The following is a 26,148-nucleotide window of genomic DNA, read 5'->3' as shown; positions in this document are numbered from 1 at the left end:
ACCAAAAAGTAAAGTATAAAACAAATATTCCCAAAGGCCAGATACTGAGTCTGAGGAGGAACTGGACCACTGAGGGGATTATTGAAATCAAACCAGCAGTTATCGCATAAATGTACCTTATGTATGACTTCACAATGTATTGGACAAAGCTCTCAAATTAAAACGGTATGGAAAAGCACCCACTCATGGATAAGAAAAACCAACCGCAGACGCCGGCTATAGGGAAAGGGCCAGAAAACCCTACGTGAATAAAATGCAATAAACTACCGAAAGTATAAGGGAAAATTATACGGACAAAAGAAAAATTATCCCAGAACAAAGTGGTCCTATTCATGCACGTGCACCGGCTACATGTAAAGAGCATAAATTACTGTACAGGGATTAATACAATTCAACTACAGAAAGTATAAGGGTAAATCATATGGGCAAAAGAAAAATGACGCACTGACACGTGGTGTTCCTATGCATGCACACTTATGACCAAAAGGGTGGTCCAAACATTTTATAACAGAAAGAGAGTAAACAAGTGAAGAATAACAGAATAGGAGATGATAGGCTCCTAATACTTGATTTTAGACTATGAGCCCAAGATACCATTCACAAGCTGACTCCAACTTGAGTGCATGGTGGGAGGGGGAGCGGCACACGCTTCAAGTCCCTACGTGGTCATAGGGTCCCAAGACACTCCCAAACTCTATGAAACTTAGGGATACCCATGTAATGTAATTTAGTACATTTATGAAATAGAAAGTATGTAATAGCGTGATATTAGTAATAGTGTGCAAGAACACATTTGTGATCGATTAACTGATGAATACTCCATGATACATATTTTCCTTATCCACACTTCTCTGCCGCACTTATTTTCTTATCTATGTGCATGACTAAACATGAATGTTTTATATAACTTCATTGTGCGTACTGATTTATAATTTTCGAATGTCAACCATGTGCATGACTATAACATGAATGTTTGCTGTAATAAATGTAGGTCATATGACAAAAACTTAACGCAATAATCTAATAAGGAACCATGCAGAAGAACCGAAGAACAAAGGGCCAAAGGCACCGTGGTTTCTGACATGCTGGCTTACGGCCCTACATGTGTGGAGTTTGTATGTTCTTCCTGTGCTTGCGTGGGTTTCCTCCGGATACTCAGGTTTCCTCCCACACTCTAAAAACATACTGGTAGGTTAATTGGCTCCAAACATAAATTAACCCTAGTGTGTATGTGTGTGAGCCTGTGGTAGGGATCATAGATTGTAAGCTCCACTGGGGCAGGGACTGATGTGAATGGCCAAATATTCTCTGTAAAGCGCTGCGGAATATGTGTGCGCTATATAACTAACTGGAAATAATAATAACTGGTAATAATGATAACATGTGCTGTAACGCATTTAACATGTATAAAAAATGCACTGCATTTATGTATGAAATAAGTGCTCTACCAATAGTATTGATTAATAAAACTGTTTTGTATGACTAGATGAATAAAAACTGGTTTGTTGACAATGACCAGCCGCTGGGAATAGACCAAATAAAAAGATGGGCGGAGGTGGGCTGGTAAGCTTCTGAGGAAATGGCATATGGCCGATAAATGAGATACGCCACGGCCTTGTAGTCGTGGGTTATGTATGAAATGAGCCCTCACAATAACAAACAACAAGCGAGCATAAGACCGCCGTCTCCTGACACGGAGCAGCGAGGGATCTCCCAGTCCTGTACATTACATATTCCCACAGCCTAGCCCAGGAGCTGCGGCTGACATGAGCGCTGGAGAACTGCTTTTTTCCTGCAACCAGATATGAATACAGCTGCCTCCCTACAGTCATTTTTTAATATATGAAACTGTTGGCTTATCGATACATAACCTACCACATTCATAACCATATACCTAATGCCCGAAAGGACCAACTTAATAGCGCCCTTACACTGTGCGTATAATTCAGCCTGTTATTACTGAATATGCATGCACTGCTAATAGTTTTTGCTTGTATAAAAGAAAAGGAGGAGGGAGAGGCCACACACACATTTTTTTTTTTTTTTTTTAACTGCTGAGCCCGTGTGACGTATGCCGCAGGTGCAGCCAAGGTGCAAAGTCTTACCCCCACACCCCCAGACTGCGGAGACCGTAGGGGTGTCAGGGCACCCCCACCAACTGTCCGGTAATAGACCCAGAATCCAGTGCGGCAGCACCAGCGTGACCAGCTGGAACCATATTACAATTGAAGGCAATGGGAAACCCATGGCAGCAAGCATGCCTTGCTGCGCTGTGAGGGGTACAGGGCTGTAATAGCTCACATAAACATAGCTCACACAGAGATAGCCCATGCAGTTATAGTTCACACAGAGATAGCCCATGCAATAATAGCTCATCTAAAGATAGATCAAGCAGTTATAGCTCACACAGAGATAGCTCATGCAGTAATAGCTCATCTAAAGATAGATCAAGCAGTTATAGCTCACACAGAGATAGCCCATGCAGTAATAGCTCACAGAGATAGCCCATGCAGTAATAGCTCATCTAAAGATAGATAAAGCAGTTATAGCTCACGCAGTGAGGAGGGAAGGGGGGGAGGGGGACTATGAAACCCAGATCTGCAGCATCATCCAGGGAGAAAAAACGGGCGTGCCAGGGGCAAGGTATACTGTAGAGAGGAATGTATAGGATAAAGAAACAGCAAAGCAGGAAAGAATAGATCAGAATAAGAAGAATAAGAGATTAAGATGAAGGCAGGAAAGACATGTATGAGAAGAAAAAGGGGGAAAAATACCAAAAACAAATACCAGAGTATTACAACCTTGTGACTGTACAGCTTGCAGATCAGATTTCAAAGAGGCAGTATTACATTGCTGACCTACCCACACCTATTAACCACACCCCTTACACAACACTCCACCAATCCTAACCTAATGTCAATCTGACCATAAAACAGTAACACTCCCCTACCTCCTGTAACTTTATTAACCCCACGCATCCCTGCCTAGGGGTTTATGTGCCCTCTGTTCTATCCGAACCTCGGTTATCTATATATCTTTTATTAATTAGCGCCTAATCTCTTGTTTTTGTAATTTCTATAGTGCCCCTAATTCACATTAATAGTGTCCCTTATTCACGTTACGACTAGGGGTGAGCGGGTTCGGATTTCTGAAATCCGAACCCCCCCGATCCGAGGCCGATCCGAGTCAGGCTCGACTTTTCCCGCCTGACTCGGATCTGAAATCGAGGCAAAACGTCATCATCCCGCCTTCCGGGTCTCGCGGGTTTTGGATCCTATATAAGGTACCCGCGTCGGCGCCATTTTCTCACTCGGCTGTGGACAGTGAAGAGGGAGGGTGGGAGTTAGGGCTGGCTGGGCTGTGTAGTGTAGTGTAGTGCAGAGTAGTGTTGTGCTGTGCTGCGCTGTGCTGCTGTTGTCCACTACTTCAAAGTCCATAGGGGCTGGTTGTGTTGTGCTGTGCTGCTGTTGTTAATAGGGGCTGTGTCCACTACTTCAAAGTCCATAGGGGCTGGCTGGACTGTGTTGTGCAGTCAGTTCTCCATAGGGGCTGTGTCCACTCCAAAGTTCTGTGCAGTGTCCCAGTCCTAAAGGGGTGCTGTAGTGTTGTCCAGGGGGTGCTCTGTCCATCAGGGGTGCTCCCCCCAAGTGCTAAAAAAATAATATTTTTTGTGTGTTTGTGAATTGTTTGCGCAGTAGCCGCACGTGCATCAACAAAGTAGTGCCAAGCGTGCGCCTGTGTCATAAGTAAAGGGCCGGCTGGCTTGACCGTTAAAGGGTGCTGTAACCCCCAAAGTACACTCCAGTCCAAACCAAAAAAAAAATGATTTTCTGTGTTTGTGAATTGTGTGCGCAGTAGCCGCACGTGCATCAACAAAGTAGTGCCAAGCGTGCGCCTGTGTCATAAGTAAAGGGCCGGCTGGCTTGACCGTTAAAGGGTGCTGTAACCCCCAAAGTACACTCCAGTCCAAACCAAAAAAATATATATTTTCTGTGTTTGTGAATTGTGTGCGCAGTAGCCGCACGTGCATCAACAAAGTAGTGCCAAGCGTGCGCCTGTGTCATAAGTAAAGGGCCGGCTGGCTTGACCGTTAAAGGGTGCTGTAACCCCCAAAGTACACTCCAGTCCAAACCAAAAAAAAAAATATTTTCTATGTTTGTGAATTGTGTGCGCAGTAGCCGCACGTGCATCAACAAAGTAGTGCCAAGCGTGCGCCTGTGTCATAAGTAAAGGGCCGGCTGGCTTGACCATTAAAGGGTGCTGTAACCCCCAAAGTACACTCCAGTCCAAACCAAAAAAATATATATTTTCTGTGTTTGTGAATTGTGTGCGCAGTAGCCGCACGTGCATCAACAAAGTAGTGCCAAGCGTGCGCCTGTGTCATAAGTAAAGGGCCGGCTGGCTTGACCATTAAAGGGTGCTGTAACCCCCAAAGTGCACTCCAGTCCAAACCAAAAAAATATATATTTTCTGTGTTTGTGAATTGTGTGCGCAGTAGCCGCACGTGCATCAACAAAGTAGTGCCAAGCGTGCGCCTGTGTCATAAGTAAAGGGCCGGCTGGCTCATTTCTTAAAGGGTGGTGTAACCCACAAAGTGCACTACTCTCCAGCAAAAATAAAAAAATATTTTCTGTGTTTGTGTGCACTTTAGCCGCACGTATATATCAATATAACAAATGGAGGACCAAACTTTCTCCGATAAAAATAAAATAGGGAAAGATCAAGAACCACTTCCTCCTAGTGCTGTTGCTGCTGCTGGGAGTTGTTCATCATCCCAGAGAGGAAGTAGGAACATCACTACTTTTACTAAACAATTGACCCTCCAACAGTCCCTAGCGATGAGGATGAAGTACGACAGCAGTCATCCTGAAGCAAAACGTATAACTGAGGCCTTGACTGCTATGTTGGTGTTAGACGTGCGTCCGGTATCCGCCATTAGTGCAGTGGGATTTAGACAATTGATGGAGGTAGTGTTTCCCCGGTTCCAAATCCCGTCTAGATTCCACCTGCATCCTCAAAGCAGGATCGACAAGCATGCGTCTGTCTGTTAAAGGGTGGTGTAACCCTCAAAGCGTGCTACACAAACAATAAAAATATTGTTCTTTTTTTTTCTGTCTTTGTGAATTGTGTGGGCTGTAGCCGCACTTGCATCCTCAAAGCAGCAGCGACAAGCGTGCGTCTGTCTATTAAAGGGTGGTGTAACCCTCAAAGTGCTCCAAAAAATAAAAAACTATTTTTTTAATGTGTTTGTGACTTGTGTGCGATGTAGCCACACGTGCACCAACATAGTAGCAGCGCCAAGCGTGCGCCTGTGTCATAAGTCAAGGGCTGGTTTGGACATCTGGTCCGGACTGAAGGACGTGCCAACAATTTCTGACAAGTCTACTGTCACTGCATATGATACTGTCCTCAAAGCAGCAGCGACAAGCGTGCGTCTGTCTGTTAAAGGGTGGTGTAACCCTCAAAGTGCGCTCCACAAACAATAAAAATATTCTTCTTTTTTCTGTCTTTGTGAATTGTGTGGGCTGTAGCCGCACTTGCATCCTCAAAGCAGCAGCAACAAGCGTGCGTCTGTCTGTTAAAGGATTACATCGGTGACAGCATCCAAGTAGGCATGTCAGACAGTCCGTACCTGTACTGGCAGGAAAAAGAAGCAATTTGGAGGTCCCTGTACAAACTGGCTCTATTTTACCTGAGTTGCCCCCCCTCCAGTGTGTACTCCGAAAGAGTTTTTAGTGCAGCCGGGAACCTTGTCAGCAAAAGGCGTAGGAGGTTGCTTCCACAAAATGTGGAGAAGATGATGTTCATAAAATGAATTATCAACTCCTCCAGGGAGACCAGCCTCCAGAACGTACAGAGGGACCTGTGGTTGTGGATTCCAGCGGGGACGAATTAATACTCTGTGAGGATGAGGATGTACACAACACTGAAGAGGGTGAGAAATCGGTGGATGAGGACGACATCTTGCCTCAGTAGAGCCAGTTTGTGCAGGGACAGATTAATTGCCAGCTTGTTTTGTGGGGGCCCAAACGAACCAATCATTTCAGCCACAGTCGTGTGGCAGACCCTGGCGCTGAAATGTTTGGTTTGTTAAAGTGTGCATGTCCTGTTTATACAACATAAGGGTGGGTGGGATTTCAAAGGACAATTCCATCTTGCACCTCTTTTTTTTCTTTGAATTATGTATAGTTTGGGGCCTAGTTTTTCTGCCATCCTGTCTGCCACTGCAGTGCCACTCCTAGATGGACCACGTGTTTGTGCCGCCCACTCGTATCTCTTAGCATAGTCATCCAGCTACCTCGGTGCAACCTTTTGGACATAAAAACACTATTGTGAGGTGTGAGGTGTTCAGAATAGACTGGAAATGAGTGGAAATTAAGGTTATTGAGGTTAATAATAGCATAGGAGCAGAAAAACCCACAAATTCTGTGATTTTAGCTGTTTTTATGCTTTTTTAAAAAAAAATACAGATCCAAAACACAAAACCCAGAACCCAAAACACGGAAGGGTGGTTTTGGCAAAACCAATCCAGATCCAAAACACGAAGAAAGATCCAGATCCAAAACCAAAACACAAAAAGTGGCCGGTGCACACCCCTAGTTACGACACACAGTATTGTGCCCCTTTAAGCAATGCCCACAGTAGTAGTGCCCCTTATGCAATGTCCACTGTAGTAGTGACCCTAATTCACATTACACCACATAATAGTGTCCCTTATTTACGTTACGACACACAGTAGTGTGCCCCTCATGCAATGCCAACAGTATTAGTGCCCCTCATGAAATGCCCACTATAGTAGTGACCCTAATACAATACCCACAGTAGTAGTGCCCCTTATGCAATGCTCACTCTAGTAGTGGCCCTTATGCTATGCCCACACTAGTAGTGCCCCTTGCACACAATGACACACAACATTATACTTACCTGAAGCCCTGCTCCTCCTCACGACGTCTCTCCCTACACCCACTGCGGGAGCTGGAAGGTGGAGCTCAGAAGTGAGCTCCAGCCTCTGGCTGCACGAAGGAAGCTGTCTGGGTCACCGTTGTACCAAAAAAAAGACAATATGAGTGGTCCAAAGAGCACTGTCCCTCACAGATCTCGTCACTTCTTATTCGTTCATGGATAGTGTAATGATCTCAAATGAGGAGAAAAAATGATACGCAATTATATTGCAATGATAAATCAATTTTTTCCAATGGTCAGTGATGAGTCTAGAAACCACTCACCTAAACTGGATAGACACTTTCCAGCGTTTATTCCCCTCTGGGAATGGACTCACCTGGGATCAGGTATAGACATTCCCCAAAAGGTATCTTTTCCAACCAGGACTGGTTAGATCTCCATCCCTGAAGATAATGACCTTATGGAAACTTCCAGAAAAACATCTATACCTGATCCCAGGTGAGTCCATTCCCAGAGGGGAATAAATTATGGAAAGAGTCTATTCATTTGTGACTAGATTAGAGGATCCAAAAGATACCTTTATATGAATTCATCTCACCTACTTTAGGTTAGTGGTTTCTAGACTCATCACTGACCATTGGAAAAAATTGATTTATCATTGGAATATAATTGCGTATAATTGTTTCTCCTCATTTGAGATCATTACACTATCCATGAACGAATAAGAGAAGATGAGATCTGTGAGGGACAGCGCTTTTGAACCACTCATATTTTATGTCTTTTTTCTGTTATATTTGAAGGAGTGGTGCTTCTGAGTGTGGACTGAGCTGCAGTCCCTTTGGGCGCAGGTTGTTTTTAGATTGTTTGTTTTGTACACGCTGGAAACAAAATCTCAGCGGGCATCCGGCAAATGGAGTAGGCAGCTGCAGCATTTCTTCAGCCCGGCGCCTCCATGAGTGCATCACAATGGCCCTGTTTACATTGGTGGCAGGAAAACATTATGGGAAACCATAGAGGGTAGACCATCATCAATGGTCAGCAGTGCAGCGGCTGTAATTGAAGTAGAGGTAACATTTGGCAGGCCAATCAGGGACTTGGGGGGCTGGAGGAAAAATAAAAACCCATTGCTTTCCGGACTACAGGTCTATGCGCTTCTTTTTTGGAGACTTCCTCGAGATGTATTTAATATGATCGCTCCCAGGGTCTCCAGCGACTCCCGTATGTGCTGGCCAACAGCCGCACATTTGCAGAAGAACTCCCAGGTCATAAACCTGTAAGCACCCACATTGCAAAAGACAGCTCTTATTGGAAGAGCTGTCCATGACTTAAATATTCAGACATATGGTTACTAAATGCCAGTAAACATGCAATCATTGGCGGGGAGCATCGCATCCAAAATGCGATTTTTGATGCATCCTGCCCATTGTGTCTGACTTTTATCACTTGCCAACTGCAGATAGCTAAATGACCAGCATCCTCTATTCAGTGTAGCCTATCATTTGGAATCCCTTGCAGCCAAATCCTCATATCATGGTTTAGAATAAAAAAAGTAAATTTAAAAAGATGGCGGGGGTTCTGGTTGTGGACAGTCTCCTTTATTGTTTATTTAGGTAAGGTTATACTTATATACTGATTTACTACTTTGCAATATGATCTATAGTCATACAACCTTAATGGTAATCCTGGCACCAATGTATAATGCTTTGTTTGTCAGAAGTTGAACCTGAGCTGAAGCTGTGAGGTCTAGCAGTCAATAATGGCGAACTGCTTTAAAATCACTTAATACAAGTATCCATTCTTTTCCTGCCTTACTCTGTGTTTGCTTTCTCGCTCTATATTAAACAGTAAATTGGCCGTATATTTTTAATTTCCAGGATCTCACTGTGAATATTATTTGATCAAATATTTACTAGTTCAGAAAATTTAATAAAATATTTGTTATATAAAAAAACAAAATGAGAGCTGACTGCGGGTGGTAACAAATTGTACACTGTTTGGCCAGAAGAGGAGGGGGGCTGATTGGGCTTCCACAAGTGCAGCTTATTTTAGTGCCATCTGTTCACCCAGCATATGCTTTAGTAGTATGCAAAGGGTTTTCATTCTATTTATACAGAATACGTAGACTATCGTGTTATGGCTCTGCGTTTTGATTTAAATAGGAGCCGTTCCTGCTCAGACAGTCTGCGCTGAAGTTTAGAAGAACCAGCCTGCTCCTATTAAATAAACAAAAGTTCATATAAATTCCTTTGAATGGTCTACACTTTCATAATATTTAGGGAAGGAATAGAGATGCTCTATTTGAACATAGTACAGAGCTTGAAGGTGTCACTTATGTGGCTTCTCGGAAGAGGAGCCAATTATACAATATTCAATGTTAAGTTCCCATCCGATCCAAATTCATCACCCAGCAACTCCAAGTGTACATTTAATAACGTTTTAGACTGATGGGGATTTACATTTCTTGGCATGGCATCGAGATTTCTGCTAAAGCATTTATGGGACAAGAATGCATCATTTCGTTGTAGGAAAAGTTTACAGATGCTAAGAGGATGAGCTGAGTAGGGTGATATCCTTGCTAACTATACAGAGTAGTGCAAGATTGAAATGTCAATTTACAGATAAGAAATTTCCATTGAGATAAGAGGGGGGGGGGGTCATTATTAGGAAAGGTTGTTACTTGCACACAACCATTTTCAACAAACATACTTACAGTACTTACACCAGCAGGAGTGTTTCAAGAGAGGAGGGGAGCTCGTGTGCAGTATCTGTCCAGGGCCCCCTTCTCTCTCTGGGGCCGGCTGCACACTGAGCGCAGCGCTGTGCCGGTAGACTCTGGGCACTAGAGTGTACCTAGAGTCTACAGCACATGCTCAGGCCACCGGGAAAATGGCACCGCAGCCATTTTGTGAGAATCCACAATAGCTTTTTAAAGATATGAAATAACTGTATCACTGTCACTTGTAACCTTATGCTAGGCCAGTGGTTCCCAATACCACGGCGCCCTAGAGTATTGGCATTTTTTCCGAGGCACACATGGCCTAAAAGTTTCTTATTGAGTAATTCATCAAAAATTAATTGATGTAAATAGTGCTTATATGTCACCCCTAGGTTTAGTTATGTGGTGGTTAACAGGGTTGCACTTTTTTTTGTCCACATATTTTTGATTGGCAGCCACCAGCACTGGTCTTGCCTATCACAGTGACAAAAAAAATAAGTTTATTTTGGTACTGAACCACCAACCTGAGGCACCCCTGCAAGTGCCCTGAGGCACCCCAGGGTGCCACGGCACCCAGTTTGGGAGCACCTGTGCTAGGCTCATGTAAATAATTGAAGCAACTATGAATATGGTAAGCTTACTTTGGGCAGTGATGAACCAATTGTTAGATCACCAATTTGCCATATAAATGTGTATGGATGGAACAAAGCCAATCAGCATGCATCAATAAATAAATCACGTCTAGAGATTTATAAAATTTTAAAGTCTCTTGTACACTCATTCTTCCTGGATTGTGCCATGGGAAATGCCTGTGGATGTTCACTCTAAAGCTGGGTACACAAGGTACGATGTGCACCCAGCGATGTGATCCATGATCCAACGGCCGACATATCAGGTGATCCCCACACACGGAGCAATACTGTGCCTGACTGCCCAATATGCCAGCCCCCCTCCCCCCCATAGTAAAAAGACTTTTTTAGGCCGAGACAGACATGCAAAGGATCACTCCTCACCACAAACATGCACCCCAATAAGTATAAAAAGACGCTGGGGCAAAAAAGAGCGTGAGCAAAGAGGGCTTCTAAAAAGGGCACCAAAAAATTAGACTATTCAATTAGATAAGGAGGTTCGGGGAGTGTTTAACATATCCAATACTACCCTGTCTGTCACTGAGAAACAGGTCCTTAAAATTTTTTGTCTTTTGCACCTGCTTTTACTGCCAAGAAGTTCAATCTATATATTGATTTGAACTTATTTGAGAGAAAGCTCACGTTAAAACGTAATTTCTTGGGAAAACAAGACGCTATAATAAAGAATGTAGGGAATAGTTGTATATCTAATTCAGGTTTAAATCCTAGATCCACATTCTTTCCGGTAGAATCTAAAGGACAGTTCATTGATATGTTTTCAAAATTGGTTAAAAAGGAGATCAATGAACTTAATACCAATGTTAAACATAAATATATGACTAGTAAATAATTTGAGGTTATGAAGAATCTTGCCTCAAATCCGGATCTAGTTATAAAGAGTGCGGACAAAGGTGGTGGCATAGTAGTAATGGATCGGGATTATTATGTTAAGGAGGCCTACCACCTACTGTCTGATGAGAAGACTTATGTCAAACTTGACAAATATCCCACCAGTAGTTTAGATGAAGACCTCAAACAATTATTTCAGAAAGGTCTTAATTATAAAATATTAACTCTAGAGGAATACAAGTATCTGTTTAATAAAACTCCCACCACAGCAGTGTTCTACTATATACCAAAAATTCATTAGAACCTGCACACAGCCACCAGGTCGTCCAGTTGTGGCTGGGATTGGCTGCAAAGATATATGAATATGTGGACATCTTTATTAAAAAATATGTCCCTAGTCTAAGCACTTAAGTAAAAGATACCACCCATTTACTCAAAATTATAAAGGAAATTCAGTGGGAAGCGAATTATAAATGGGCATCTATTGATGTTCAATCACTGTACACTGCTATTCCCCATGAGTTGGAAATCACAGCTGTCAGATCTACATTACAAGAAGATGAGAATTCACCTGAGCCCTTAATCATTTGTGATTGTTTGATGTTTTGTTCTCATGTATAATTATTTGGAATTTTTGGGGGAATGGTTTCTTCAGTGGTTGCGGAACTGCAATGGGGACTATTTGTGCACCAAGTTTGGTGAATCTATATATGGGTATGTGGGAAAAGAAACTATTGATTGAAGATAAATGTAGTAATATAGTGCCTTGTAAGTGACATATTGATGATATCCTTATCATTTGGAGGGGTAGTGAGGAGAAATTTGAATGTTTTGAGTGGGATGTAATAGAGATCGAGCCAGTCTGGCTTTGCCTTGTAAATGACTGCAACTTTAAAAAAAACGATCGAGATCAGTCTGCATCCCGCACCTCCGGCAGACTCGATCTCTATTACATCCCGCCCTTTGTCTCTGATATTAACATCAATACATTTAATCTCAAATTTACTTCCACCTTTAATCCTGTTAGCATTGAATTCTTGGATCTAGTTCTGACTACAGATAGATTCCCAGAAATTCCAAACATTGAAAGTCACACTCATTTTAAATCAATTGATAGCAATAGCTACCAGCTGTCACCTCCCCATGTGGAAAAATAACATTCCTTTGTCCCAGTTCCTTAGATTAAGGAGAAATTGTACTAACTTAGAAAAAATTGATACACAGTCTGAGGTCTATGTCAAGCGGTTTCAAAAAAGAGGGTATCCTAATAATGTTATTGAATCCTCTCTTAAACAAGTCAGAGTGAAGGAGAGAACTGAATTGTTAGCATACCAGAAGCCTAAAAAACCAATACTAAAGAAAATTAGTGCAGATTTATCACACAATATTCCAGGACTGATAAAAAGCTGTCAAAGATTCTGAAGAATAATTGGCATATCTTGAAACTTGATTCGGTGTTGGCCGATGTTCTTCCTAAAGATCCCAGTATTGTGTATAAAAGAGCCAGAAACATGAAATCCATTTCATCAAAAAGTCAGCTTGTAGAGATATCTGGTAATAGCACCAGTTCAGCCACCGTTTTGGATCTAAAAGGCTGTTACCCTTGTGGCAAGTGTAAGATCTGCCCTCATGTAGAAAAAGGTATTACGATTGGTGATAATATCGATGTCTGATAGAAAGATCCAACAATTTATTAATTGTAACTCTACTTATGTAATGTATATGCAGACGTGTCCATGTGGGCTCAAATACATAGGCAAGACAATAAGATGTTTGAAATTAGAGTTCTCGAGCACTTGAGAAACATAAAAAATTGTGTGAATAACCATAGTGTCCCCAAACATTTCTAGCTCTGTCATGATCCTAGAGGTTTGAAATGTAAGGGGCTAGAGCTTATGTTACCAAATAAAAGAGGAGGCAATAGGGATAAATCCCTGTTAAAAAGGGAAACATACCCTTAAAACACTAGTTCCAGATCGTATGAATGAAGGCTATGAGAGCACGCCTTTTATTGAATAAATTTAATCTATAATGTGTTGGTTCCTTGTAGGTACTGAATTATTATTTGTGAATGTATTTTTTTCTCTTTTTTGCATAAAGTCCATCCTAATGCTAGACGATGCTTTTCTGATACTCATATTCTTTGATATTGCTAATACCTTTCAGGTCCTGCGGAACTGTTTATGCCAGTTTCTGATGATCAGTAACAACTATTCTCCTTGTCTTTCGGTAGATTAATAGTTACTATTTTCCTTATTTACCTAGACTACAATGTGCTATTAATTTTGTGTAACATCAAATTTGTCATTAGGTCCGGCATATGGAAGTTTTGTAGAAATTACTTTAGAGTGGTATTTCTGCTGTAGAGTGATCTGTGTATAGTTTTTATCTAGGTGTTTCTTTAAAAATAGTATGCATTTATGGAATTAAGCACTTACTATGTTTTAAGAGTGATCTATGTGTACATTGTCCTTGTAGGAACGCTAATGATGTGGCTCGTTTAGCAATGTATACAATCAATGTTGATGTGAATTGTAATTGTAACATACTTCTGGTTTGCGATATACTAAAAAATGATTGTGTGTTTAAGCACATGCTATGTCTGTGTGCTTACATGTGTACAGATAAATATGATATGTATTTTTGAAAATAATCAGGTGGTGTGTCATCTGAGATTTTAATCAGTTTGCTAGGTATAATATATGTAGGTGTGATTTGTTTACAATAGTAAAACCGCCCCTGTTTAATGTGGATTGGCTGACTGCCATATAAATACTATCCATCAGTGTCATTTAGGCCAGCCCTCTGATGAAGTCTTGATGATGAAACGCGTTAGTGTGTGGCCTATTGAAACTATCCTGTACCATCCAATGCTGACTATGGTTCCCCGTGGTTGGGTGAGTTCTCTACATGCTATCTGTGCATGCGGGAAGTCGTGTTCACGTGGAGTCTTACACACTGCCAGAGGACAAGCAGCTTTGCCTGGTTGGTCATTATATAAATCGTGTGGTAACCAGTCCACCCCGTTTTAAACATTGGTACGAGCATGTGCCATGTGAAGCTTGATTTATGTCCTTTTCCATGTTTAAATAAACATACTTTTATGCACTATGGAGAGCCCATGTTTGTTGTCTATTTACAGATCCAATATGTCCTGAGGGGCCCAGGAGAACACTTGACACAAAAAGGGAGCAGCGGTCTCATAATTTGAAAAGACTCTAGCGCTTGGACGACTTGTCTACATGTCATGAGCTGTGTCACACTCACTAATTTGTTATATGATCTGCAAAATAAATATAGAGTGTGTGCATATATATATATATATATATATATATATACATATATATATATATACACACACATATATATATGTGTGTATATGTGTATATATATATATATATATATGCAGAGAAAAACAGCGGCACTCACAGGACTTGAAATGAATAACACTCACGACTCCAAAGGATCTGCGTTCAACGTTTCAGTCGGTGTGACTTTGATGAAAGTCACACCGACTGAAACGTTCAACGCAGATCCTTTGGAGTCGTGAGTCTTATTTATTTCAAGTCCTGTGAGTGCCGCTGTTTTTCTCTGCATATACTTGGTTTACAAACCATTAGAAGGCACCCAGGCGAGTGCCGGCGTTACTACTATATATATATATATATATATATATATATATACACACACATACAGTATATATGTGTGTTTGTGTGTGTGTGTGTGTGTGTATATAGCCTCCTGACGAAGTCGATGACGAAACGCGTTGGGGCGTGGTTTGGCGTTGCTTTCCATTACTGGTCGAATAGCCAACGGAGTCCCCGGAGACGTTCGGGTGATATTCAGGCTTCTTCATTTTTATTACTTGCGATGGTATCTGACCGCTGATTGTGGTACGCATATTCATTGAACGAGTTTTATGTCCGCTGTCTGCAATAAAATCTGTTTTATAGTTTCATGCACTATGTGGCGCCCCTTCTTTCTTGCTCTCAATTCCAGATATATATATATATATATATATATATATCTAAATGGAGACTAAATTAAGTAAAAGTCCACTTACCATAAAACCGTCTCTCTAAAGGGGAGAATGCCTGCAGTCTGTTGAGTGGACACTGGTAGCAGGGGCGTAACTCCCAGAGACAATGGAGGCGCCTGCCTCTGGGCACCAAGCCCTGAAGGGGCTCCTCCATCTGTAGCATGTACAGCAGCAATAGTGTGATTCACAGAGGAAAACGAGTGTGACTGCCGATCTTCCATTGTAGCTCTGCAGCGACGTACCTGCTGCTGCTGCAGCATTGATTAGCTCTGTCTCGGGAGCCCTGCTAACACCTGCAAAAGGGGACAGGAAGGCTCCCATCTGATACCCCTCAGCCTGTGCTGCAGCAAGCGACAGTGCACCCGTCACTGCTGCTGGACAGTGTGCTGGGACCTGAGACACCTATCCCTGGGACCACCAGTACAGAGAGCCACACAGTGGTAACCGCCGATTATGCAGCACAAAAAAACGACTGCTCACCAGCATACAGAATGCTGCTGCAGAGGTGGCTGAAACTCTGTGATTCTGTCTGACACTGACCCACCACCAGGAGCCATGGAACAAAATGTATATATTAGGTATAATGGTATATGAGCATCTGTGACTGATTCGGTGCTGCCAAGGCTAAAAGCCACAGCGAAACGCATGTCAGTGTCCTGCTGTATATCCGATGCCTCATTTACAAATTGTGAATACTACATATATATGTTTGTACCTATGAACTAATGTTAGGAGAATTATACCTGGGTCTTGACACTGCAAGAACCTGGGGCTTGGTAGCACTAAATCAGGCACAGACTCTCTTATTCATTTATACCTAATATGTAAATTGTCATACACCTCTAGGCCCCATTGAATCATCTTCATATATTCTTTCCAGGTGTGATTGCGTGGGTATATTTGTTTTGTGGGAGGTGCCAAACTATAAATTGCCTCCGGGCGATTGGAATGAACTTACACCCCTGACTGGTAGTGTACCTGTGCAGCACCTTGCTGCTTAGGCTTGCAGCCACTTCTATTGCCTCCATCTGATCTTTTTAGGTGGCCGCAGCTGCAGGGAAGCAGGTGGGGACAGAAGGGCCAGTGCAGCGTTGTACGTAATGGCGCCGCAGCGTCACTCAGTTCGGTCATTAGTATGGCAGTACTAATGACAAGGGTAACCAGTACTAGTGACAAGGGTAACCAGGGGAGGAGCCACTCACAGGGGGGAGGAGTCTCCAAGTCACCAGTAGGGTTATCATGGTCGGCGGCCACAGCGGCAGCAATGTGTAACCCTGTTTTGAGCCCTTGAACCTCGTTGCCCCTCTAAACATTGGGGCCTGGGAGGAGGGTATCCTTTGTATCCCCCTGTCGCTGGGCCCGCTTATGGGGCCCATACATCCCATGGATTGCCCCAATACCCCGTTCTGACGATTCCGGGGTCAGTGAATCAGGGAAATTCAACATTGTGGGCAATCATGTTGGGTCTAATTTTTTTTTCTTTGTACCTTCCATTAGCATTACATTGATATACAAATACTACATTGTGAAATCAACCACTGTATTTTTTATACAACAAATTGACTGGCGCAGAGTTTGTGATGTGACACAAAGGAAGAGTGCCAGGCAAACTGATTGGGACGGGCTGGTAGAAATACAAACAAAGTTTTTTGTGGGAGTCACACATTGTAAATCCTCACTAACCACCAATACGGAAGTATTATTAGCTATGAACACATATCAGTGTATTTTGTTACATTGTGACATTATTATGTTTAGAATATTTGGATTAATACTATCAAGTTAATTTGTATGTGAGAAATATTAGAAGTGATTTAGATATTGCTTGGATTTCTTCTATTATCAGCGTAGGTATATGTATACACTATGGATCTGATTCAGCAGTGAACACAATGGCGATTACGGATGCAGACTGAGCGATTGCCATTGCGCATGTTTATAAGCCACACTGTGCGTGCGCAGCAATCACATTGCGATTACGGATGCACAGAGGAAACGATTGCAAAGTGAGTGACAGGCTGTCAGCATTTGTGCATGGTGATAGGGGGGTGGTCATAAAAACATAAGCGTGTCTGTTTGAACATCGTTTCATGAGCGTGCATAAATTAGCCGCTACGATTGTATACTCAGCATGAGAGCTCTCTGCGGGTGAGGAGACTGGTCAGACTTGTTGTAAATGCTGCGTGACTGCCTGATGTATGTCGATGGTACCAATGTTTACATAGAAGAGCTACATTGGACGGATATGAGAAGGCAGCAGTGGGCGTCTTTATGTTGGCTGTGCTTTGGCAGGCATTAGCATATTTTATCAACTGCGATACGTAGGCGATTGCATTTGCGTACGCTGCTGAATCAGGTCCTGTAAGCATTTGCACCAATGTTTGTGTTTTCTCTTTAGATGATTCAGTGTGTGACTATGACAAATTTGTCTCCAAGTATTCCCATAAGTAGAAATCAAAAACTAAAAAAGTCCATTTGTAACCTACAGTAAAAATTATTTTGGAAATAGGAATATATCTATCATGGTGATAATAATGCCACATTTGTGCAATTACAAATACTGTAGGTGCATGGTTATTATTCTTACTCCACATCGGACTTGTGTCCTCCATTGTTGTTGCTTCCGTCACGTTAAATAGCCCTTCTAATCGCGCCTAGGCCCAGATTCAGACCCGTTCACTAGCAAGCGGCTGCTCGTTGCTGGCGATGAACGCTAATGTGCGCATGCGTATAGTTCACAGAGTGCGTGCGCAAACTAGTATGAGCGATCGGAATGTGCTCGATCTCCCTGCCAGGACAGCCCAGTGGAAATAGTGACAGGTGGGGCAGTTTGAGGGTGGTAACAGAGGCAGGGCAGTAGTAACGGGAGAGTGGAGTTGCGGACACAGGCGTGCCAGAGTGTTTCAACGCCGTTTCAGAGGCATGCATAATTAACAGGCAGCGTCATAGTACACATCACCTGTTAGATTTTTACACAGAACTGCCCGCAGTGCTTGCGGCAGGGTACAGTCAACTGCAAGCGCTGCTATCTGATCCGATGGTTCCCGATGTACCGATGGTTGTATATACTTCCTGGAGCTAGTGGGCGGCTAAAGACAGGTTGGTGGGCGTCTATAAACACAAAGTGATCGCTCGCCAAGACATAGTAGGCGTGTTTATGTCTTGCTGTGCGAGCGGATGCCTTGACGTCACTTAGCTGAATTTCCATACACTGGGAGCGAGAGACCGCAACTAGTGAACGGGTCTCAATCATGTCCCTAGTCCTGTGCAAGTTTATTCACATCGCATTGCGGATAAGAAGCATTTGCAGCAAAAAAGATGCACAGGCAGCACACCTGCACAGCTACGTTGCTGATAAGTGTGGCTAACGCGCACGCGCACACAGAAAAAAAACACTTATTGATGATTATTTGATATATACATTTTTTTGGGCACTTGGGGGGAAGAGCACCCCTGAATGATGCAGCAGCCCCTTGAAAAGCAGCTACGTTGCTGATAAGTGTGGCTAACACGCACACACACAGAAAAAAAACAAATTTGTTATTTTTTTTGTTACACTTGGAGTGAAGAACACCCCTGATGGACAGAGCACCCCTTGGACAACACAGCAGCACCCCTTTATGGACTGCAGTGTCACAGGAGCCACTAAAGCCCCCCCTTCTGTCCGCAGCACAGCTCCAAGTATGAGTCAACACAGCCCTTATGGGACAACAGGCACAGCCCAGCACAGCAGCCAGCCTCTATGACAAGTTGACAACCCCTATGCACAGCAGCCAGCCCCTATGCGCAGCAGCACAGCCCCTCACTTGCGTCCTCTTCACTCAGTCTCCACAGCCGGTATGAAAATGGCGGTGAGCGCGGCACCTTTTATACAATCCAAAACCTGCGAGAATCCTACAGCGGGAAGATGATGTTTTGCTTCACTTTGAGATTCGAGTCAGGCGGGAAAAACCCGAGCTGATTCAGGTCTCGGCTCGGATCACTAAGTTCGGCTGGGTTCGGATCTCTGATATCCGAACCCTCTCATCTCTAGTTGCTAGATGCTTTTTTAATGCAGAATGTATTTTCTTCCAGATATCGGAGAAAGATTCAAGAAGAACGGAAATAGCAGGTACTTCTACCGGTGGTAAAGCTTGAAACTCTGGGACACGAGGATGCTTTCCAAAATCAGCGAAGAAAGGAATAGAATTCGTGGATGTGTGGTAACTATAATTATCAGCAAATTCTGCCCAAGGCAGCAGATCAAACCAATCATCTTGAGAAGAAGATACAAATAGTCTGATGAAAGTCTCCAATGCTTGATTAATTCTTTCTGTCTGTCCATTGGTCTGCGGATGATAGCCAGAGGAAATTAAAATTTTATCTCACAAGAAGGACATAAGGCTCGCCAGAATCTAGCCACAAATTATACACCACGGTCAGAAACAATTTCTATAGATAGGCCATGCAGACTAACTATCTCTCGAAGAAAGACTTTGGCTAATTGTGGTGCTGAAGGGAGACCAACTAGAGGTATGAAGTGAGCCATTTTAGAAAATCAATCCAACCCTACACAAATTGTGTTGTGACCCTTGGAGGAAGGCAACTCAGAAATTAAGTCCATGGATAAATGAGTCCATTGAATTAATGTAATCAGTAATGATCATAGAGGAACTACTGGTTTTCTTCAAACAGATTTGTGCTGAGCGCATCTTTGCACAGAAGACTATAAAATTACGAACATCATCTTTCTTGAATGGCCACCAGTGGGAACGTTGAAAGAGTTTAAAGGTTTTATGAATTTCAGAATTACCTGCAAATAGAGATGCATGGGCCCAAGTAAGTAATTTTTTTACGAAGATGGGGAGCCACAAAATCTTTGCCAGGAGGAGGAACAGAACTAACTTGAGTGTGTGCAAACACTAGATGGCTAAGAATAGAATGTTTTTTTTCTATTGATTCTCATCTTCTTCCAGAGGCAAAAGGGATCTAAAAAGCGCGTAAGCTTTCCGATTCTGTACTCCCGGAAAAAATAGGACCTTGAAATTAAACCTAGAGAAGAAGAGAACCCAGCAAGCCTGTCTGGGATTAAGACATTGAGCCGTCTTCAAATATAGCAGATTCTTGTGAGCTGTAACAATAGTTACTGGGAACTTGGCTCCTTCCAAAAGATGTCTCCATTCCTCTAGTGCAAGTTTCATGGGCAATAATTTCAGGTCACCAATAGCATAGTTTCTTTCTGCTGGAGACAATTTGCGGGAGAAATATCCACAGGGATAATTCCATTCATCCTCGACTATTTGAAATAACACGGCTCCAATGCCGAATGAGGAGGCATCCACTTCGACTGTAAAAGGTTTATTCAATTCTGGTTGACATAGGATAGGAGCAGAAGAGAAAGCCTGTTTGAGAGTCTGGAAGGTGGTTACAGTGGATGGTGACCAACGAGAAGGATTAACCTCTTTCTTAGTGAGTGCTGTAATGGGGGCCACTATGGTGGAGAAGTTGTGGATAAACCTTCGATACTAGTTTGAAAAACTGAGGAACCTTTGAACAGCTTTCAAAGAATTAGGTTGCAGCCAATCCTGAATGGCATTTAGCTTTTCTGGATCCATCTGTAAGGATTCCCCTGAAATGATATGACCAAGAAAGGCACAGAATGCTTTTCAAAAATACATTTAAAAATTGTTACAAATAGGTGATGGGCTCAAAGATGGGAGAGGACTTTTTTTACATGAAGACAGAAAGACTAGATGTACCTTGAAAAAAACAAAATATTGTCCAGATAGACCACTGCGGTATGATAAAGAATATACCGAAAAATCTCATTCATATAACTCTGGGGCATTGCTAAGTCCAAAAGGCATCACTAAATACTCGAAGTGGCCATTGCAAGTATTGAATGCAGTCTTCCATTCGCCACCTTCCTTTATCCAAATCTGGTTGTAGGCCCCTCGAAGATCTAGTTTGGTAAAGATGGTGGCACTACGCACCTTATCGAAGAGTTCAGAAAAGTGGAAGAGGATATTGATTCTTCACAGTGATCTTGTTTAGTCCATGGTAGTCGATACAAGGCCTAAGTCCCTGTCCTTTCTTTCACAAAGAAGAAACCCACCCTGGCGGGAGATGTAGATGGCTGAATGAACCCTCTGGCTAAGTTTTCTCTGATATAATCAGACATAGCTGACATTTCTGGGACTGAGAGTGGAAAGACATGACCTTTACAGACACAAATTCGATGGCACAATCCCACGGGCGGTGAGGAGGTAGTTTATCAGCGGCTTGTTCACAAAAAACATCACAAAATTCTTGGTACGGCTCGGGGAGCTGAGGGCCTTGTGTAGAACTTTTACCCACATATACTAGAGCTAAAAAGAAGAGATCTCAGGAGTAGTTTGATGAGTCCGTAAAGGAACTATTCTATGAAGTCATTTCTGGTCACCATGCCAGAATATGCATGGTAGACCAATCAATAGTAGGACTATGTGTCTGGGGCCAAGGTAATCCAAGAACTAGAACATGGGTACACTTTGGTAGCACTAGCAGTTCAATTTACTCCTGATGTAAAGCACCAATACATAGCGAAACTGATGTTATGGTACCTCCCAGGATAGTACTGCCATCAACGGCAGAGAGGGCCAACGTCTGTGCATACGGTTTAACCTGAATCTTGAGTTCATGCACCAAAGTTTCTAAGATAAAGTTACCCAGTGCTCCAGAGTCAATTAAAATTCTCTTAGTGAGGAACCAAGCACAGACTTTGACAGGCAACAAGGAATCAGCTAAGTGAGAGCAGTTAGAGAGAATCCCCAACCGGACGCTCCTAGAACTTGTCAGGGTTTCCTGTTTCCCAAGAGCTGGGGACAAGCGCCAATGAAATGTCCTGGAGTGACATAGTAAATACAAAGCTTATCACGGATACGGCGGGTACACACTGCTGTAGTCAACAGTGGCGTAACTAGGGCAGGGCGAGCGGGGTGCGTGCTCAGGGCGCCGTTGGACCGACGACGCGGGGGGGCACCGCCGGGCCACGGTACCGGCCCGCCTGCCCTAGTTAGCCAGTGTAACGCCAACTGCAATGAGTGCGGTCAGCGCTACACATTTACACAGGACCGGTGCTAGGCTTCCAGCGCCGGTCCTGTGCTGCACACCTTAGCCAGTTCCCTCCCCCTGAGCGCTTGCCCAATAGCGCTAGGAGGCGGGCTCAGGCTGTGCATAACACACGCATCGCCGCCAGCGCTGGCAGCGATGCATTTGTTAAACAGCAGCCAATGAGAGTCAGATAGACTCTCATTGACTGCTACAGCACCCACTGCAAGAGCCGGGCTTCCATCCGGCTCCTGCAGTGGGTAATGGGACAGACGTCATGACATCTGTCCCATAATGCTGAGCGCGCCAGCCCGGGAGGATTGGCGGGCGGCGTCGGTGGGAGCGGCGTCACGGACCGGAGCAGCAGCAGCGTGGATTCAGGTAAGTATATTTTTATATATATATATTTTTTTAACCTATCTGCACTACTGGGGGCACAACGGGGGAGCGGGGTGTCTACTACTGGGGGGACCTCCACTGGGGGTGGGGGCACAATGGGGAAGGGGTGGCTACTACTGGGGGCACCATTATTGGGAGGAGCTCTACTGGGGGGGCTACTACTGGGGGCACTTAATCGGGAGGGGGAAACTCTACTGGGGACTACTAGTTGGAGGGGGAACTACCACTGGGGGCATTATAAAAGGGGCCTACTACTAGAGGCACTGCACTCGGGGGAACACTACTGGGGGCAATAATAGGAAGGGCCACTACAGGGGGCACTGGAAAGGGGGGATCACTACTGTGTGCCTGCATAAGGGGACCACTACTGGGAAAACTGCATGGGGGGACTACTGCTGGGGGCACTATATAAAGGGCACTGCATGGGGGGGACTACTACTGGGGGCACCATATAAAGGGCACTGCATAAGGGGATACCGCTACTGGGTGCACTGCATTGTGGGGACTGCTACTGGGGGCACTGCATAAGGGGGAACACTACATGGGGCACTGCATTTGGGGGGGGCCACTACTGGGGATACTGAGTAACGGGAACTAATTGGGGGCTGTATAAGGGGGACCACTACTGGGGATACTGTATAAGGGGCACTACTAGGGGCCTGTATAAGAGGGACCACAACTGCATACTGGGGGTACTGTATAAAGGGTACTACTGGGGTTAAGGTGCATATGGATAGGAATGTTCATTGTGAAAATAAAGGGATGTGTCATGTTGACACGCCCCATTTTTAAGTGACCACGCCCATTTTTTTGCTGTGCGTGCCTTTGGCACGCGCACATTGGGGGGGAGGGGCTCTCCCTTTTCAAATTTGCCCTGGGCTCCAAATACCCTAGTTACGCCACTGGTAGTCAAACGAGATAGGTTCATCCTTGGGTGGAAAGAAAGGATTCATATTGGTAGAAATAGGATGATCCTTGCTACGATCCTCTCGCCACTTACTTGACTGTCTTTCTCTATGACGATGATCAATTTTATTACACAGAGAAATTCATTCTGAGAGTGAATCAGGTAGGTCTCAAGGAGCCAAGTCATCTTTCAATTTTTCGGACAAACCATGTAAAAAAGCAGCCCTAAGAACTCTATAATTACATTCCAGCTCGGATACAATGGTTTGAAACTGGACCACATACTGACACACCATGCGTGAGCCCTGGCGAATCCATAGATTATCAGAAGAGTCAGAAATAGATCTGCCTGGTTCATCAAAGATCCTATTAAAAGAACAAATGAAATCGTCATAATTGGAGACTAAAGAATCTGCACATTCCCACAAAGGAGATACCCATTCCAAAGCAGATCATGAGAGTAAAGAAATAACATAGGCTACTTTTGATCTTGGTGTGAGAAAATTCTGAGGCAGACGTTCAAATTGAATCTCACACTGGTTAATGAAACCATGGCAGAGTCTAGGATGCCCATCAAAGTGATTGGGGGTAGGTAATTGGAGACGGGACGACACAGGAGGAGAATTCAATGGTACAGTTATGGAAGAAGTTTGAACCACTGAAGCTAGGGTGGACAGAATAGTAATTGATTGAGTAGAAAATTCCTGAAGATAGTGTGCCACCTGTTTATGAGCTGCTTCTTGATTCTCTATACGAGAGGCAAGGTTCTGTATTGCCCAGCACCTTGGAGACACTCAGCATTCATTTGGCCCGAACAAACTGTCACGACCTGGCCCTGAGGTTTCCAGTCCGAGGACTGGGAGTTGAGGCAACTTGGTGGGGAGACAGCAGCAAAACGAGGAGGAAGTACAGCCGGGAACCTTGTGATTATTCGGCATAGGAGGCTACTTAAAAAAATGTGGAAAAACTAATGCTCATCAAAATGAACTACAAATTCTTTGAGGAATACCTTTGCAACCAATTACAACTAACAGGGGGCAGAATTCAATTCAGCACAATGCAGAATATCCCCGAGAGGGGTTTAGTCATGAGAACTGGCATTCTCCAACTAAAGTGTGGGCTGTTAGCGCCACACTAAGCCGGCACTTTTGTCGAATTTCTTCTCTCATCCCCAAGGTGGTGCAAGAAGAAATCCTTTAGCCCGCCCAAACATCGTGTTGGCTTCGGGAGCTCCCTCCGGGGCTATTCATCATCTCTTTAAATTGAATTCCCCCCAGAGACTGTCTTGGTGTATCCCAGCGGGGATGAGCTAATATTGTGTGATGATGATATTAACAACAGTGATCAGGAAGATTACATATTCCAGCTGAGGATTAGCCTTAAGTCAGTTAGTGACCTGGTTTAACCAAACCACCAAGATGTTTTATTTTGTGGGGGCCCAAACAAACCAAGCACTTCAGTCACAAAAGTGGCAGTCCCTGTTGCTCAAGTACTTGGTTTGCTAAACTGTATATGTCCTTTTTAATATAAAACATAAGGGTTGGTGGGAGGGCCCAAGGACTGTTCCATCGTGCACCACTTCTTATTATGGGCTTTGCCAAGATTGTGTGTGTTTGACAGAGTATATTGCTGTACTTTACTGTGGGTTTTGGCTCCAAATCTGGATGGAGTAGTTTGTTATTAATTAACTTAATAGTTTATTATCTTTTTTACTAGGCTGTTACTCTGGTTTAAATTGCCTGTATTGGCCTCAGGGTTGTGGTTTGCTTTTTGGATAAGTGTGTTGGTAATATATTATATTCTCTATTAGGCTTTTACTTTTAGGTGATTAGTTCTTGATTAATGAAAACATTCTATAGGGTTGTATAGTTTATTAAACTGCCACTATGTTTCATAGGGGATGTAGTCAGCATCCCGGCATGCGGGATGCTGATGGTCTAATTACCAGCGTCAGAATCCCAACAGCGTTGGTATCCTGGCTTCTGTATCCCGACCGCAAAATCTCAAAGGTAAGTATTGGGTGTTAGGGGAGGGTTAGGTTTAATGGAATGGGTTAGGCACTAGAGGGAGGGTTAGGGTTAGACAACAAGAGGGGAGGCTTAGTTTTAGGCAGCGGAGGGGGTAGGTTAGGTTTAAGCACTGGGTGGAGGTTAGGGTTAGGCATTAAGGGGGGAGGGTTAGGTTTAAGCTGTGGGGAGGTTAGGTTTATGCACTAGAGGGGGAGGTTAGGGTTAGGCACCGGGCAGGGAGGGTTAGGATAGGGGTAAGGGTTAGTGGCACTATACTTATGTACTGCTATCAGGATTTTCACTGTCGGGATGCCGCTGTCGTTATTCTGACCAGTGGCATCCTGACCAGCGGGAACTCATACCCAACCCGTTTCATAGATGTGCTATATTCTTTTAAACTGCCATGTGTTTGTGATGCTTTGTCACTTAGTTTAGCCAGCCAGCTCACTGCAGTTTGGCCAATATTGATGAAAACAAAATTGTGAGCTGTGAGGTGGTCACAATTGACTAGAAATGAATGGAAATGAATGTTATGGACGTTAATAATAATATAGAACAAAAACAGGTCCAAGTTACATGATATTAGCTGTTGAATCAATTTATAAAGAAATCCAAAACCAAAACAATTGT

Source organism: Taudactylus pleione, unplaced genomic scaffold, assembly GCF_031769625.1.
Source record: "Taudactylus pleione unplaced genomic scaffold, aTauple2 ptg000556l, whole genome shotgun sequence".
Taxonomy (NCBI): domain Eukaryota; kingdom Metazoa; phylum Chordata; class Amphibia; order Anura; family Myobatrachidae; genus Taudactylus; species Taudactylus pleione.
The sequence above is the reverse complement of the archived record's forward strand: the minus strand, read 5'-3'. Positions refer to the sequence as shown.